The following is a 13,531-nucleotide window of genomic DNA, read 5'->3' on the forward strand; positions in this document are numbered from 1 at the left end:
ATTCTTTTTATAATTTACATAAATGATATTAAAAACTGTATCAAATACTGCAAAATAAGATTATACGCTGATGATGCACTTTTGACTATAAGCGGTAACACAATTGATGAGGCAGCCTCAAAAATACAATCGGACCTACAGGCAATATATAAGTGGTTGTGCCAAAATATGCTTAAAATAAACATAGAAAATACAAAATGGATGATAATGGGGTCTAGAGTGACTCAAGATGATGGGTCGCTAAAAATAGCAAATACCCCTATAGAAAGAGTAACCCGAATAAAATACCTGGGAATAATTATAGATGACAAATTAAAATTTGATGAACATCTTAAATACATCGAAGGGAAAATTTCCAAAAAAATAGGGTTCATGTTTCGATCATGGAGGCATATTAGTATGCAATACAAAATAATGGTCTACAGATCCATTATCGAGCCGCATTTTATTTACTGTCCTACAATCCTATTCGCATTAGCTGATTCGCAAAAATCCAGGCTACAAATTAAGCAAAACAAAGTTATGCGTTTCATATTAAGAAAACGGTATGATACCCCAATTAAAGATTTACTAGACAGCTTAAACTGGCTTAGTGTAAAACAGAACATCACTTACTACACATTGAAGTTTATACACAACATAAAGTTGGGAAACTTGCCGAATTACCTAAGTGAACGTGTCAGACTAAACAGAGAGGTCCATAGCTATCAAACAAGACACAATAACAACTTTTACTTGCCGGTAGTGAGATCCGAATTCGATAAAAAAAGTATATACTACGAAGGAATTAGAGAATATAATGATCTGCCAATTGATATTAAAAACTGTAATAATACCAAAAAATTCAGAAAGTTATTATACAGCTACTGTAAAGCGCTACCTGTAAAGTAGTTAAATTTTTTTAGTAAATAATTTTATAGATTATTATATAGTTGAAGTCAAAGAAATTCAATGAATTAAAACAAATATGTAAACATTAAAAATACTTTGTACCTTATTAAATTATATAGATCTTCAAGATCGTAAATAAATAAATAAATAAATAAATTAAATAAAAATAATTTGTAACCTGTCTACTTGTGTTTCATTGGCAATAAAGAATATTGTAGGGCAATATAAAAAGTTCGGTTCTATGATGGATCTATAAACTTTCAACCTATATTTCTTACTAATAAGTTTACACGATCTCTTCCAAAATCCAATTGTTTGCTCATTTTTTTGTTTTTATGTATATGTATATGTTTATTAAGTCTATGATCGAAAAGAATCTTACAGACTAGATACAAATGAATAGAAAGATATAAAAACTATATAGTCAAACTTATATATGTAATTACCGTGTAAATAATAAAAAAGAAAAAAGATAACAATGAGATGAATAAATAATAAAAATAAATTACAGCCACAAATCCAGGGAAGACTTGAACGTAATTCTCGACAAAGAGAAATCAAGAAGGAAACTCCCTGAGAGTCTATTAAATTCGGCAAGTGCGCGGAAACTCGGGTCAAACATGCAATAGTTAGCTCTACCGACACGCAAGTAAAAGGGCAAGAAAGTACGAAGACACCTATTAGGTACATTAAAATTAACTTTAGCTTGAAGAGCTGAACAATCCAAAGAGCCAGTGATGAGATCATAAACAAACATTAGTAGATGCGAAGCTCTCCGGATTTCAAGAGACTGGAGATTGATAAGTATGCATCGCGAGTAATAGGATGGGGTTGGATCGTCAAAGTTAATAGAAACTAAGCAAAATCTAATGAATTTTCTTTGAACCCTCTCTATTCTGGCAGAGTGGCCACTATAGATAGGATTCCAGACAACTGAGGCGTATTCTAATTTTGAGCGAACTAAAGAGATAAAAAGTGCCTTCCTGGTATGCAGGGTAGACGACTTGGAAAAAGACATTTGAAAGCATTTTTTGACATTTAAGTAGAGACTATTGTTATTACACCAAGCAACAAGATTATTTAGATCATTTTGTAGGAGCACTGCATCTGACGGGCCATTAATTCTACGAAAAATCTTAAGATCGTCTGCATATAAAAGGAAATCAGACGAGTTAAAGCAGGAACCAATGTCATTAATAAAGAGCACAAATAAAAGAGGGCCAAGAATGCTACCCGGTACCCCGGATGTTGCCAAGAAAGGTTGGGACTTACAGTCTTCAATTTAGATGCACAAGGACCTATTCGACAAATAAGATTTTAAACATGATAGGAAAACAGAATGAAATCCAATGATTCCAGTTTAAATAATAAGATTTTATGAGATACTTTATCGAAAGCCTTCGTGAAATCGGTGTATACAGTATCTACCTGGCAACCGTCCTGAAATGCAGAAATCAGAAAACGACACTAGGTTCGTAACAGTCGAGCGACCAGCCACAAACCCATGTTGGCACGGCTCAATGACGCTTTTGATGACAAAAGTTAGCTTCTCTTTTATAATTTTCCCAAAAAGCTTCGAGCAAACTGTTAGTTTGGCGATAGGCCTATAATTAGAGACGTCATTTTTATTGCCAGCTTTAAAGATTGGACAAATGGAACTTTTTTTCCACCTATCGAAAAAACTTCCGGAAGACAGGGATAAATTGAATATAAAGTAAAGTTGGCAACCCTGGTGTGTGAAAGCTAAAGTAATTTGTGCTCCTCTTTAAATTTTCAAATTCATTGTTTGTGAGTCTTAATTCTTACAACCTGTGTCTAAACATTAATAAACGTGACATTTGTCTGTGGAAAGCATGGTTCAATTATGTACAGGTTGGCTCATCTCATCAGCTGATTTTACTTATGTCATTGCATGGTCGAAGGGATTGTCAAAAGGAGATGGCAAACTCAAAATGAAACCAACACATTGGCAACATTTTACTTACACATACAAAAACTGCTAAGTTTTATGTTTCCATTCCATACCATTCGCACCAACACCAATACACAGATTTTGACAATTTGAACAGACATATTTTGTTGCTTTACAGATAAGCCAACCTGTATATAGTTGAACCATGGTGGAAAGTAAGATCCTCTGTCCAGGTGATCTCCAATTCAACTTTACTAACTTGGCAGTATATTGCGATTGGTGCTCCTGCTTTGTTGTTGTCAGTCAACTTGTTTTTCTTTGACACCTTCATCAACTGTGTATCTTCCCGCCAAAAGTTTTATAGTCACTGAAGTTTGTTTGTGCTTCAAGCTTTATTTTGTGGCTTGCGTCTATGCTAAACTTGAAGCGTCATAATAATCTAAGCTGCGTTAGAGCTGACACCCAGTTTCTTGGAGCAATATTTTTTGGCCCGTTTTTTTCGAACACCATGGATCAAGTCAATGGTAAACGTCGTGGTGACGACCTTAATAACGAGGTTGATAGCGCCAAAAAGGTGCAACGGATCAGCGGCTTCTCTCCTAGTTTAATGCAAAGCATGGATCAGAGATTTGCCAAGTTCAACGTTCTGATTGCTAAGCAAATTTTTGACTCGGAAAAAAGGCTCATCGAATTCGTATGCAAAAAACTAGAAGACAAATTTGTGGTGCTGAAGAAAGAGGTCAGTGAGCTTAATGCAAGAGTTACTCAGCTGGAGGGTGTGTTCGAGCGCGTTGGTTATCTCGAAGAGGAAGTAAAAAAACTCAAAAACAATGCGTCAAAGCAAGAGAGCCATATTGCCGCAAGTGAAGTCCGTGTACACGGAATTCCCTTTAAGGAAGGAGAAAACTTAGCAAGTGTCTTTCATCACCTCTGTTCCACTCTTAGATTGCAACCAATACCTATAATGAGCATTTTTCGGCTACGGAAAATAGACAACAGCGTGACAGATCCGGCCGTAATAATCAAATTTCAGTCGCCGACAGACAGAAACAAATTGCTAAAAAGTATAGGCACCTTTAGGCGCCAAAACAATCCAAACATCAAGGGTCTGCAATTAGTTCATGTGGGCATAAATTCAAATGCTCCGATTTATGTAAATGCTTCGCTGTCTAGGCAAAACTATGCGATCTTCAAGGCAGCGATCCGTCTAAAGAAGAAAAGGAAGGTAGTGGCGGTTTTTTCTAAGAAGGGTCTGGTACATATCAGACGAACAGCCAACGCCAGCCCTGAAGCAATACATAGCTTGGATTTTCTAGAGCGTCTTGAGAATACCGGCGAAGAAAGCGCGAGTTCCTTTCGAGTTGATGATGCGCCAACGAATAATGATCAATAAATTAATTTCTATGTATGGTATATTACTTAAGTTCTTGAGTCTCTTCGTTTCTGTCTTTATCTCTCCCTATCATACTTGTAAACAATCACTTATGTTTTTTTTATTGTTACGCATCGCAGAGCATTCTTTATATCCCATATATAGTGATGGTCCTAGACTATAGGTTGTCTAGTTCCAAAGACTGCTTACATACACTGTTGCGCGTATTCAACAAACGTACTAAAGGGCTCAAAGTCATCCATCTTAATGCGCAAAGCCTATATAAAAAGCTGGATGAATTGAGTTTCATATCTGAGGGTTCTGATATAGATGTTATATGTATTTCCGAAACCTGGTTTTCTTCATGTCACAAAAATGATTTGGTGCAACTAAATGGATATCAACTTTTCAGGGCTGATAGACGTGGTCATGGTGGTGGTGTTGCTATATATGTTAAAAGTAGTTTATCATGTAAACTTTGCTGCAGTGCTAGTCCAAGTGATTTTGTCGAATATGTGTTCGTAGACGTGTTCTCTGTAAATAATGAAAGGCTTCTTATCGGCTGTGCATACAGACCTAATCGTGGAGTTGACTTCTCTGGCTTTATTGAATTTCTCGAGCCTCTACTTATAAGCTATGATAATATAATCATCGCTGGGGATTTCAACTCCAACCTTCTCGTCGGCTCAACTCTAAACCTAAGTATGGAGTCTCTTGGACTTTTTCCCGCCAATTTAACTTCACCTACACACTTTACTGACTCAAATTCTTCTTTGCTGGATTTATTTTTTGTGAATGATCCCCTGAAATTGCTCCACTACGATCAATTGTCGGCATCTTGCTTTTCAAAACACGATCTGATATTTCTTAGTTACAACTTTCAAACGTCACACATACAATGTTCCTTTACATATCGTGATTTTAGAAGCATAGATTACAGTTCCCTTAATGCAGCGGTGGAGTCGGTTGAGTGGAGCTTGATTCGTACACTGACATCGGTCGATGATCAGGCATCATTCCTACAGAACCATATTATTAGGCTTTTCGACAACTATGTGCCAGTGAAACTCAAAGCTGCTACACACAATAATACCCCTTGGTTTAGTGCCAATCTAAAACACTTAATTCAAAACCCTGGAGGCTCACAACTGCTTCAAAACAGCTAGGATCGCTGCAAACAAAGCCATTAGGTCAGCTAAGCAGAAATTTTATAATAACAAGTTTAGTGCTGCTTTGAGTTCGAAGGAAACCTGGAAGTCGATTAAACATATTGGTATCGGAAAATCCAAATGTGATATTTCTGTCCTCCCTGATGTAGACATTAATGAGATAAATATAAATTTTGTAAATCTGCCAATCTCAACTGACAATATATGTGCTGATAATTATTGTATTCGCGCTAATGTTGATTTTGGTCCTCTTGAGTTTGCTAGTGTCGATGATTGTGATGTCGTTCAAGCCATTCTTTCAGTAAAGTCTAATGCTATGGGGTTCGATGGTATATGTACGAAATTTTTAAAAATAATTCTTCCTAAAAACCTTCCTCACTTAACCTACTTGGTTAACTCTGTGCTGACGTCCTGTGTATTTCCCAAATGTTGGAAAGTTGCTAAGGTAATCCTAATCCCCAAGCAAAACAAGGAGTATAGGCCTATAGCTATTCCGCCTTTCCTTTCCAAGGTCGTCGAACGAATTTTGCACTGCCAGATAAATACTTATGTGCAGAATAATAACCTTCTCACAGATTCCCAGTCTGGATTCAGGTCAAATCGTAGCTGTAAAACGGCGCTCCTATCGGTGATAGAGGATATTCGAGAACAAGTTGACAAAAATTTTACTGCTTTCCTGACTCTTCTCGACCATTCAAAAGCGTTTGACTCGGTCGACCACACCGTTCTCTGCAAGAAGCTGGACAACCTATTTAATTTCTCCAACTGTGCAACAGCCCTAATCAGATCGTATTTGGCCGACCGAACTCAGGCAGTAAGTGTTGGTAGCAGAAAGTCTGACTTCGTCAGTGTTTTAAGAGGAGTCCCACAAGGCTCAATCCTTGGTCCCCTGTTATTTGTTTTGTATATAAACGATTTGCCTGGTGTTCTCAAGTATTGTAATATTCACATTTATGCTGACGACGTACAATTGTATATGTGCTGTCCTAGTGATCGTACCAGTTCATGTATTAATAACTTAAATTACGATTTGTGTCAAATTGGTACGTGGGCTTCTATGAACGGCTTATGTCTTAACCCTAAGAAGTCGAAATGTATAGTCATTCATAGAAGGTCACTAGATAAAAGTGGAATGGAAAATTTAATTTTAGACAACACTATTATAGAATACGTTGACACGGCAAAAAATCTAGGTATAGTTTTTAACAAGACCCGGACATGGAAAGATCACATCTTCCGCACAGTGGGAAAAGTGTATGGGATGCTTCGTACACTCTGGCTTACACAATATTTTACTCCGTTACATATTCGTCTACTAATAGCAAAAGCGTACTTAATACCTACACTCCTTTATGGATGTGAGGTTTACTCCAATTGTGACTATGTATATAATAGGAAACTTAATGTTGTGTATAACAACATTGCTAGATACGTCTATGGGTTGAAAAGACTTGACCACGTCTCTCAACATGCTTACAGGTTGCTAAACATTTCTTTCGATAACCTTATTAAACTTAAAACGCTCCCCACGCTACATAAATTAATATATATGAAGGAACCTGACTATCTGTATCGGAGGCTAAATTTTCTCCAGTCGTCTAGATCTGTTCTCCTTACCCACTTCAGACATCGTATGCTAATATCTGATCGCCAGTTCTTCATTAATTCCATACGTCTTTGGAACTCGCTCCCTTCTAGACTTAGGCTTATAAGCAATGCTCTGCTCTTCAATAAAGAATTAACAAGTTTCTATAATAACCTAGACAATTAAAATACTGATTCCTTCTAAGCAAATGTACTCTATCATTCCTTTATTTATCTATTTACTATTTCTTAAATATATTATTTGTTGTAACCTTTTCTTAGCCATAGTCATTAGCTTTAAGTTTCAAGATTAGATTGTTCCTATTTTATGCCTTTTACCGACTAGCACTGTAAAATAATTTTTGTCAAATTGTTGTGCTGGGATGAATTGCCTAATAAATACAAATACAAATATGCCGAAGAGGTATGCACAAAGATAAACTACAGAACTTCAGGACAAAGGCACAGAGGCCGTCACTGTCACATTTTAACGAGGGTTCAAGGGAGGACATAGCGTTGCTGACGTCATCGCCGGAGATCACGAGGGAGCCAAAATCTAGACGATCATAGAGCCCGGATCGCGAATAAGAGTCATTCAGATCTACAGTAGCATCATCAAAGTTTGATTTAAAGAAATCAGCAAACAGCTCAACTGTTTCTGGTAGGGACTAGGAGCGTACACCATTAAAGCTCATGCAGATCGGTATATTCGTCGAACCACGTTTGGATCGGATAAAGTTCCAAAAGGCTTTAGGATTTTCTTTAAGCTCATTTTCGAGCCTACCCATATAGCGATTGTAAAGGAATTTGTCAAGGACATTAAATTGACGCACACTGGTAGTGAACTGTTCTCTGAGAAGGATATTATCTGAATCTGCCTTGAATAAGTTATTGAGTTTGTTACGCTTATTTTTCAACCTCTTAAGGAGTTTTATTATACCATGGCAATTTATGAAGCCTGGGCCCAAAACGAGGCACTATTCTTTGAAATGTTTCAGTCAAATTCGATAAGAAAATATCATAACAAACACTGACGTCATTAGAGGGAAATATGTTTTCCCAGTTAATTTCAAATAATACATTGTTCAGCTCGCCGAAATCAGTAGGTCGAAAGGTGAAAGAGGAATTATCGAAAGCAGATGACGTAGGGATAGCATCAAAGTAATGTAGATGAATAGCTATTGGTATATGATGCCTATCAGATAGACATACAGGAAAAGTACTCTCAGAGAGTTGATATATTAAATTCTCGTCGACGAATATAAGATCAAGTAGCCTCGAGAGAGTATTAAATAAATTATTGATTTGAATCAAATTACAACTTATGGTATTATCTATAAGGCTAATTTCATTAGAACGCGTGACATTGGTAGGTGTCAAAATTCCATTATATTGAAAATCTGATCAGACAATATCTGGTAGATTGAAGTCTCCAAGTATACCGAAGTTGGCATCAGTATGAGTTTCGCATAAATTAACGATGTTCTCCACATGACCATTATATAAGCAATCACCACTATTGGGCGGTATATACGAGCAACAAATGAAAGTAGAGCCAGACGAACTGGAAACACAGACACACAGCTGATCGAGCAGCGTATCCTGATTATGTAGTTGAAACTTTAATGAATGCAGGCTTCTGTTAACTGCAATTAGGACACCACCTTTCTTTTGACCGGTGTTCGCGAAGTCTCTGTCTTTACGGAAAGTTAGGAATAACTTAGGGTCAAAGTACTCTTCATCAAAGAAGTCTTCGTTGAGCCACGTTTCAATGATGACGTATACGTCGCAGTCCAAACGAGACGTAGCTAAAAGAAAGTCTTTAGATTTGGTGCGCATGCCGCCAACATTTTGAAAGTAGACTCTCAGAGATGCACCCGAGACGAAGTTTGGGATGTCATAAGTGTTGCAATACAGATGTAGCGGTAGAGACAGTAAGTAAAGTAAACTTCAAAATTGGAGTTCCGTCCTCAGATAGAGCAAAAATTATGGACTCGGGGCTGTGGCCGTCAAATGTCAAAATCCGGCCGTTTGAGTTTTTTCAAAAGTTTGTCTCGACAGAGGGAGGACAGTGAGTGATGCGCCTATCACAAATCCAAAGCTCCTAATATATTATCACAATGCCGGTGGTCTGCGTACAAAAACAAATGAGCTATTTCAATCGGCAGCAACCCACGACTTTGATGTCATCATACTCGTGGAAACTTGGCTGACTGCAGATTTTTTATCATCAGAGCTTTTTGATCGTTTTTATAATGTCTATCGAAGGGACAGAGTACTGCAACCGGGTGTAACAAGAGGGGGCGGTATTTTGGTGGCTGTAGCATCTTCTCTGGCAAGTCGTGAAGTGCAACTACACGTTAATGATGCCAACATTGAGCAAATTTGTATTTCTGTAAATATAGGAGAAACGTTCCTTGATAGTATAAATGAAATTTTCTTTATTGCTAGTTACATCCCACCAAATAACAATTATGGAATGTACAAGTCACATATTGATAATATCAGCTTTATTATTGATTCTCTATTACCTCACCAAACGCCCTGTATTTTGGGTGACTTTAATCTGGGTTCTATTCAATGGGTGAGAGATCCTGATGACGGCTTTTTAACCCCCTTTACATCTAAAAAGGATGTCGAGGACTTACTTTGTGATACATTGTACTCCTTTAACCTATCTCAAATTAACGACATTGGAAATGATTTAAACAGAGTGTTAGATCTAATTTTTATAAACAATGATATATCCTGTGATATTTATAAGTGTGATATGCCACTCACCTGTGAATCGGTTCATCACAAAGCAATCTCTATCCAGTTCTCTTTCTATAAATACGATAATAACTCCATTGAACCCGAGTACTATTTCAATTTTTATAAGGCGAATTTTACGGCTCTGAATGCGTTTTTCGACTCCATTGATTGGAATTTAATCTTTGAGCAATTAGACTTATCAAATATGTATATAAAGTTCAAGAGCGTAGTAGAAGAAAGCCTTAACTTATACGTCCCAGCCCACAGAAAAAAGAGATCTTTCAATCTCCCATGGTACACAAAAGAACTTTTGAGGTTAAAAAACCAACGAAACAAAGCGCATAAAAAATTTAAGAAAACTGGCTCTGCTGATGACGAAGCAAAATTTGCTGAGTGCAGGAAGAAATATGAATGCCTATCCAAGTTCCTTCATGATAAATATATTAATTCGCTTGAGACTAACATAAAAGCCAACCCGAAGTCTTTTTGGGTTTTTGTTAACTCAAAACGAAAATATAACGGTATGCCGAAATCAATGGAGTTTGGAGGCAAAGTTGCTTCCTCAACTCAGGAAGCATGTGAGCTCTTTGCCGACTTCTTCGGGTCGGTATTTAACAGGTTCCAGACAGTTAGTACGTCATGTGATACAACTGCCATAGCGGAGTCTGTAAATATTGGTCAGTTCACGGTTACAGAGGAAGAAGTCCTGGAGTCCCTTATGAACCTTGATGTATCTAAGGGGGCTGGATACGATCTTCTGCCACCCTTGTTCTTAAAGAATTGTGCGGTTTCACTCTATCCGCCTCTTACTAAAATCTTTAACAAGTCCCTTGAATGTGCTAATTTCCTTGACGAATGGAAAGTGGCATTCTTATCGCCAATTTATAAGTCTGGCCCTCGAAACAAGGTAGACAACTATCGACCCATTGCCAAGCTATCCATCATCCCAAAGCTGCTGGACAAAATTGTAAATGACCAGCTATTTGCAGTTTTTAAAAACTATATTGTTCCTCAACAGCATGGTTTTTATCCAGGGAGATCCATCAGCACAAATCTCACAATATTTGTTAATTGTGTGGTTAATGCGATTGAGGACGGCGAACAAGTGGACACTCTGTACACTGATTTCGTAAAAGCTTTCGATAGTCTCAATCATAATCTTTTACTTAATAAACTCGAGAAACTCGGAATCCACTCCAACGCCCTAAGTTGGCTTGAGTCGTATCTCCAAAACAAGAAATTAATAGTAAAGATCGGCAGCAATCTCTCCAAGCCTATAATCGTTACATCAGGAGTACCACAAGGTAGTCATCTGGGCCCTTTACTCTTTTCTTTATTTATAAATGATATCTGCCAATGTTTTAAATTTTGTAGTTGCCTGATGTACGCTGATGATCTAAAACTTTATTACAGAGTTAAACACATTAGCGACTGCATAGAGCTACAGCAAGACATCTTGGAATTGATAAAATGGTGTAATAGTAACGGTCTTTTCTTGAACTTCTCCAAGTGTAACATTATCACATTCACTCGGAGAAACGCATGCATAATGAACAGCTATTACTTTAACGATAGCGACTCATTCAATCGTACAACTACTGTTAAGGATTTAGGAGTATACTTAGACTCGAAGCTTAGATTCGACTTTCATAGGGAGTACATAATCAGTGCTGCCAATTCAAAACTCGGCTTTCTCAAACGTAATTCCAAAGACTTTTTTGATCCGCTAACGCTGAAAAGTCTTTACATTAGCCTTGTAAGATCCACTTTGGAATATGCCTGCATCATTTGGGACTCAGACTTTGTAACACATTCCAGCCGGTTAGAAAGAGTTCAAAGGAGATTCACTAAATTCGCGCTTCGACGAATGTTCACTTTTGAATCGATGCCATCTTATGCACTAAGATGTAGAATTTTAAATATTCAGTGCCTTAATACTCGAAGGAAAATTTGTGGTATTTTCTTTATCAAAGACATTTACGACAACAAAATCGATTCTCCGGAACTACTTTTTCTTCTCCCCTTCTATGCACCTGAAAGGTGTCTAAGGGACAAATACATTTTCTACGTCCAAACGCGTAGAACGAATTTTGGAAATAATGAACCTATTCACAGAATGATCTCCTTATGTAACTCTGTTTGCAATCATGCCGATTTTAGCTCATGTAAAGAACATTTTAAAGCTGATGTTATTGATTACTTTCTTTTCAATTAATATGTTTCAGTATTCGTATTACTATATAAATGTTTTTACATGTAGTTTTATTTAAGCAGTAGCGAATTTTTTACAAAAATTTTTTGTTATAATGTCGTTGTATTTATAAATTGTTACCATATATTTTTCTATCTCGATAATTTTTGTTTAAGTTGTTACATATCTGTGAGGACTATGTCCGGTAGATAATAATAATAATAATAATAATAATAATAATACATATCACTAGGTAACCCTACGACACTATTTGGTTTCCTCCGTTTTTTGGAAAAAAACGAAAAGGCTTTACAGTGACGTTAGAGGGCCACAAAGCAGTGTCGAATAGCTTGTTATAATCAGCTGATAGCACGCGCACCTTAAAAGAAACCCCGACCAAGGAGTTGATGTCAGCATCCCGCCTCACCAACTTAAAACAAGCCAAAGCAGAGGCATCGATTTTAATGTGTTCAGATATGTATTTGACAATTTTCTCCTCTGTAACTGAAGGCTTGAATGAAGATAAATGAATCCACAATATAATCAATATGATCCGTAAACCTCAGTTTATTGTCAATCAGGATCCCTAAGTACTTAAATATTTTTACATCCTCAATGCTTGTATTCATTAGTTTTAGATCTAAATTAAGTGATTCTTTATTGGTCGTCCTAGATAAAACCATGAACTTAGTTTTGTTAACGTTAAGCTTGAGTTTATTAATGCAAAGCCATCTATACAATGAGTCCAAATCTTCTTGCATTTTGCTCCTTGCTATTGAAATGTCCGTTTCATTTACTTCAAGTAGCGCATCATCTGCAAACAACCTGATTTTACTATATTTCAGTGCTGATGATATATCGTTTATGTAAATGTTGAACAGGTTTGGTGCTAATACCGACCCTATTGGTAAACCTATGTCCACTTGTGCCTCGGATGAGACTACTGATTCGATGGTTGTTCTTTGTTTCCGGTCTGATAAGAAGCTTCTAAACCACTGCAATTCATTTTCCCTAATACCAATTTTTTGTAGTTTATCGAACATTATATTCCTATCAATTGTTTCGAACGCTCTTTTCAGGTCAATGAAAACTGCTACTATATGTTTTTTTAGGCTCAGCTCTTCCTTCCAGCTAGATATTACGTAATTTAACACCGTCTCGCAAGAGTGCCTTTCTCGGAACCCGTATTGTTCCTTTATAAGGATTTTATTATTTTCTAAGTAATTAACCAGTTAATTTTTTTATTACAATTTCCAGAATTTTTTCTATGTTCGGCAATGTATTTATCGGCCTTAGTTCTTCTGCCATTATTGAATCTTTTACTTTCCTAATTGGTACTATTGTCGAAATTTTCCACATGTCTGGCACTATTCCAGTAGTCATGGATTTGTTATAGCGGTTGCATAGAAGAAACCCCTGTACGATACCGAATCTTTAATTATGCCTTCTGAAAGTAAATTATTCCCCCCAGTATTATTTTTGAACCTTTTTGCTATAAGTATAACATCCTCAACCGTAATTTCTTCGAATTTTAAACATGACCTAGCTGTAAATTGGAAGTCGTTCTGACTCTGAACAACTTCAATTTCCCTGTTTATATCAACAATGCTATCTATAAAGAATGAGTTCAATGCTTCAGCAATATCGCGAGGTGTATC

The 13,531-nt window shown here is 36.8% G+C and overlaps 1 protein-coding gene across 1 annotated transcript in view; it reads left to right on the plus strand.

Moving 5' to 3' along the window:
* The window catches only part of LOC137239558 (zinc finger protein OZF-like), a 197,454-nt gene that overhangs the window by 4,245 nt on the left and 179,678 nt on the right, over positions 1-13,531 (plus strand). The window lies entirely within an intron of this gene.

The sequence above is a fragment of the Eurosta solidaginis genome, chromosome 2 (assembly GCF_040869045.1).
Source record: "Eurosta solidaginis isolate ZX-2024a chromosome 2, ASM4086904v1, whole genome shotgun sequence".
Taxonomy (NCBI): domain Eukaryota; kingdom Metazoa; phylum Arthropoda; class Insecta; order Diptera; family Tephritidae; genus Eurosta; species Eurosta solidaginis.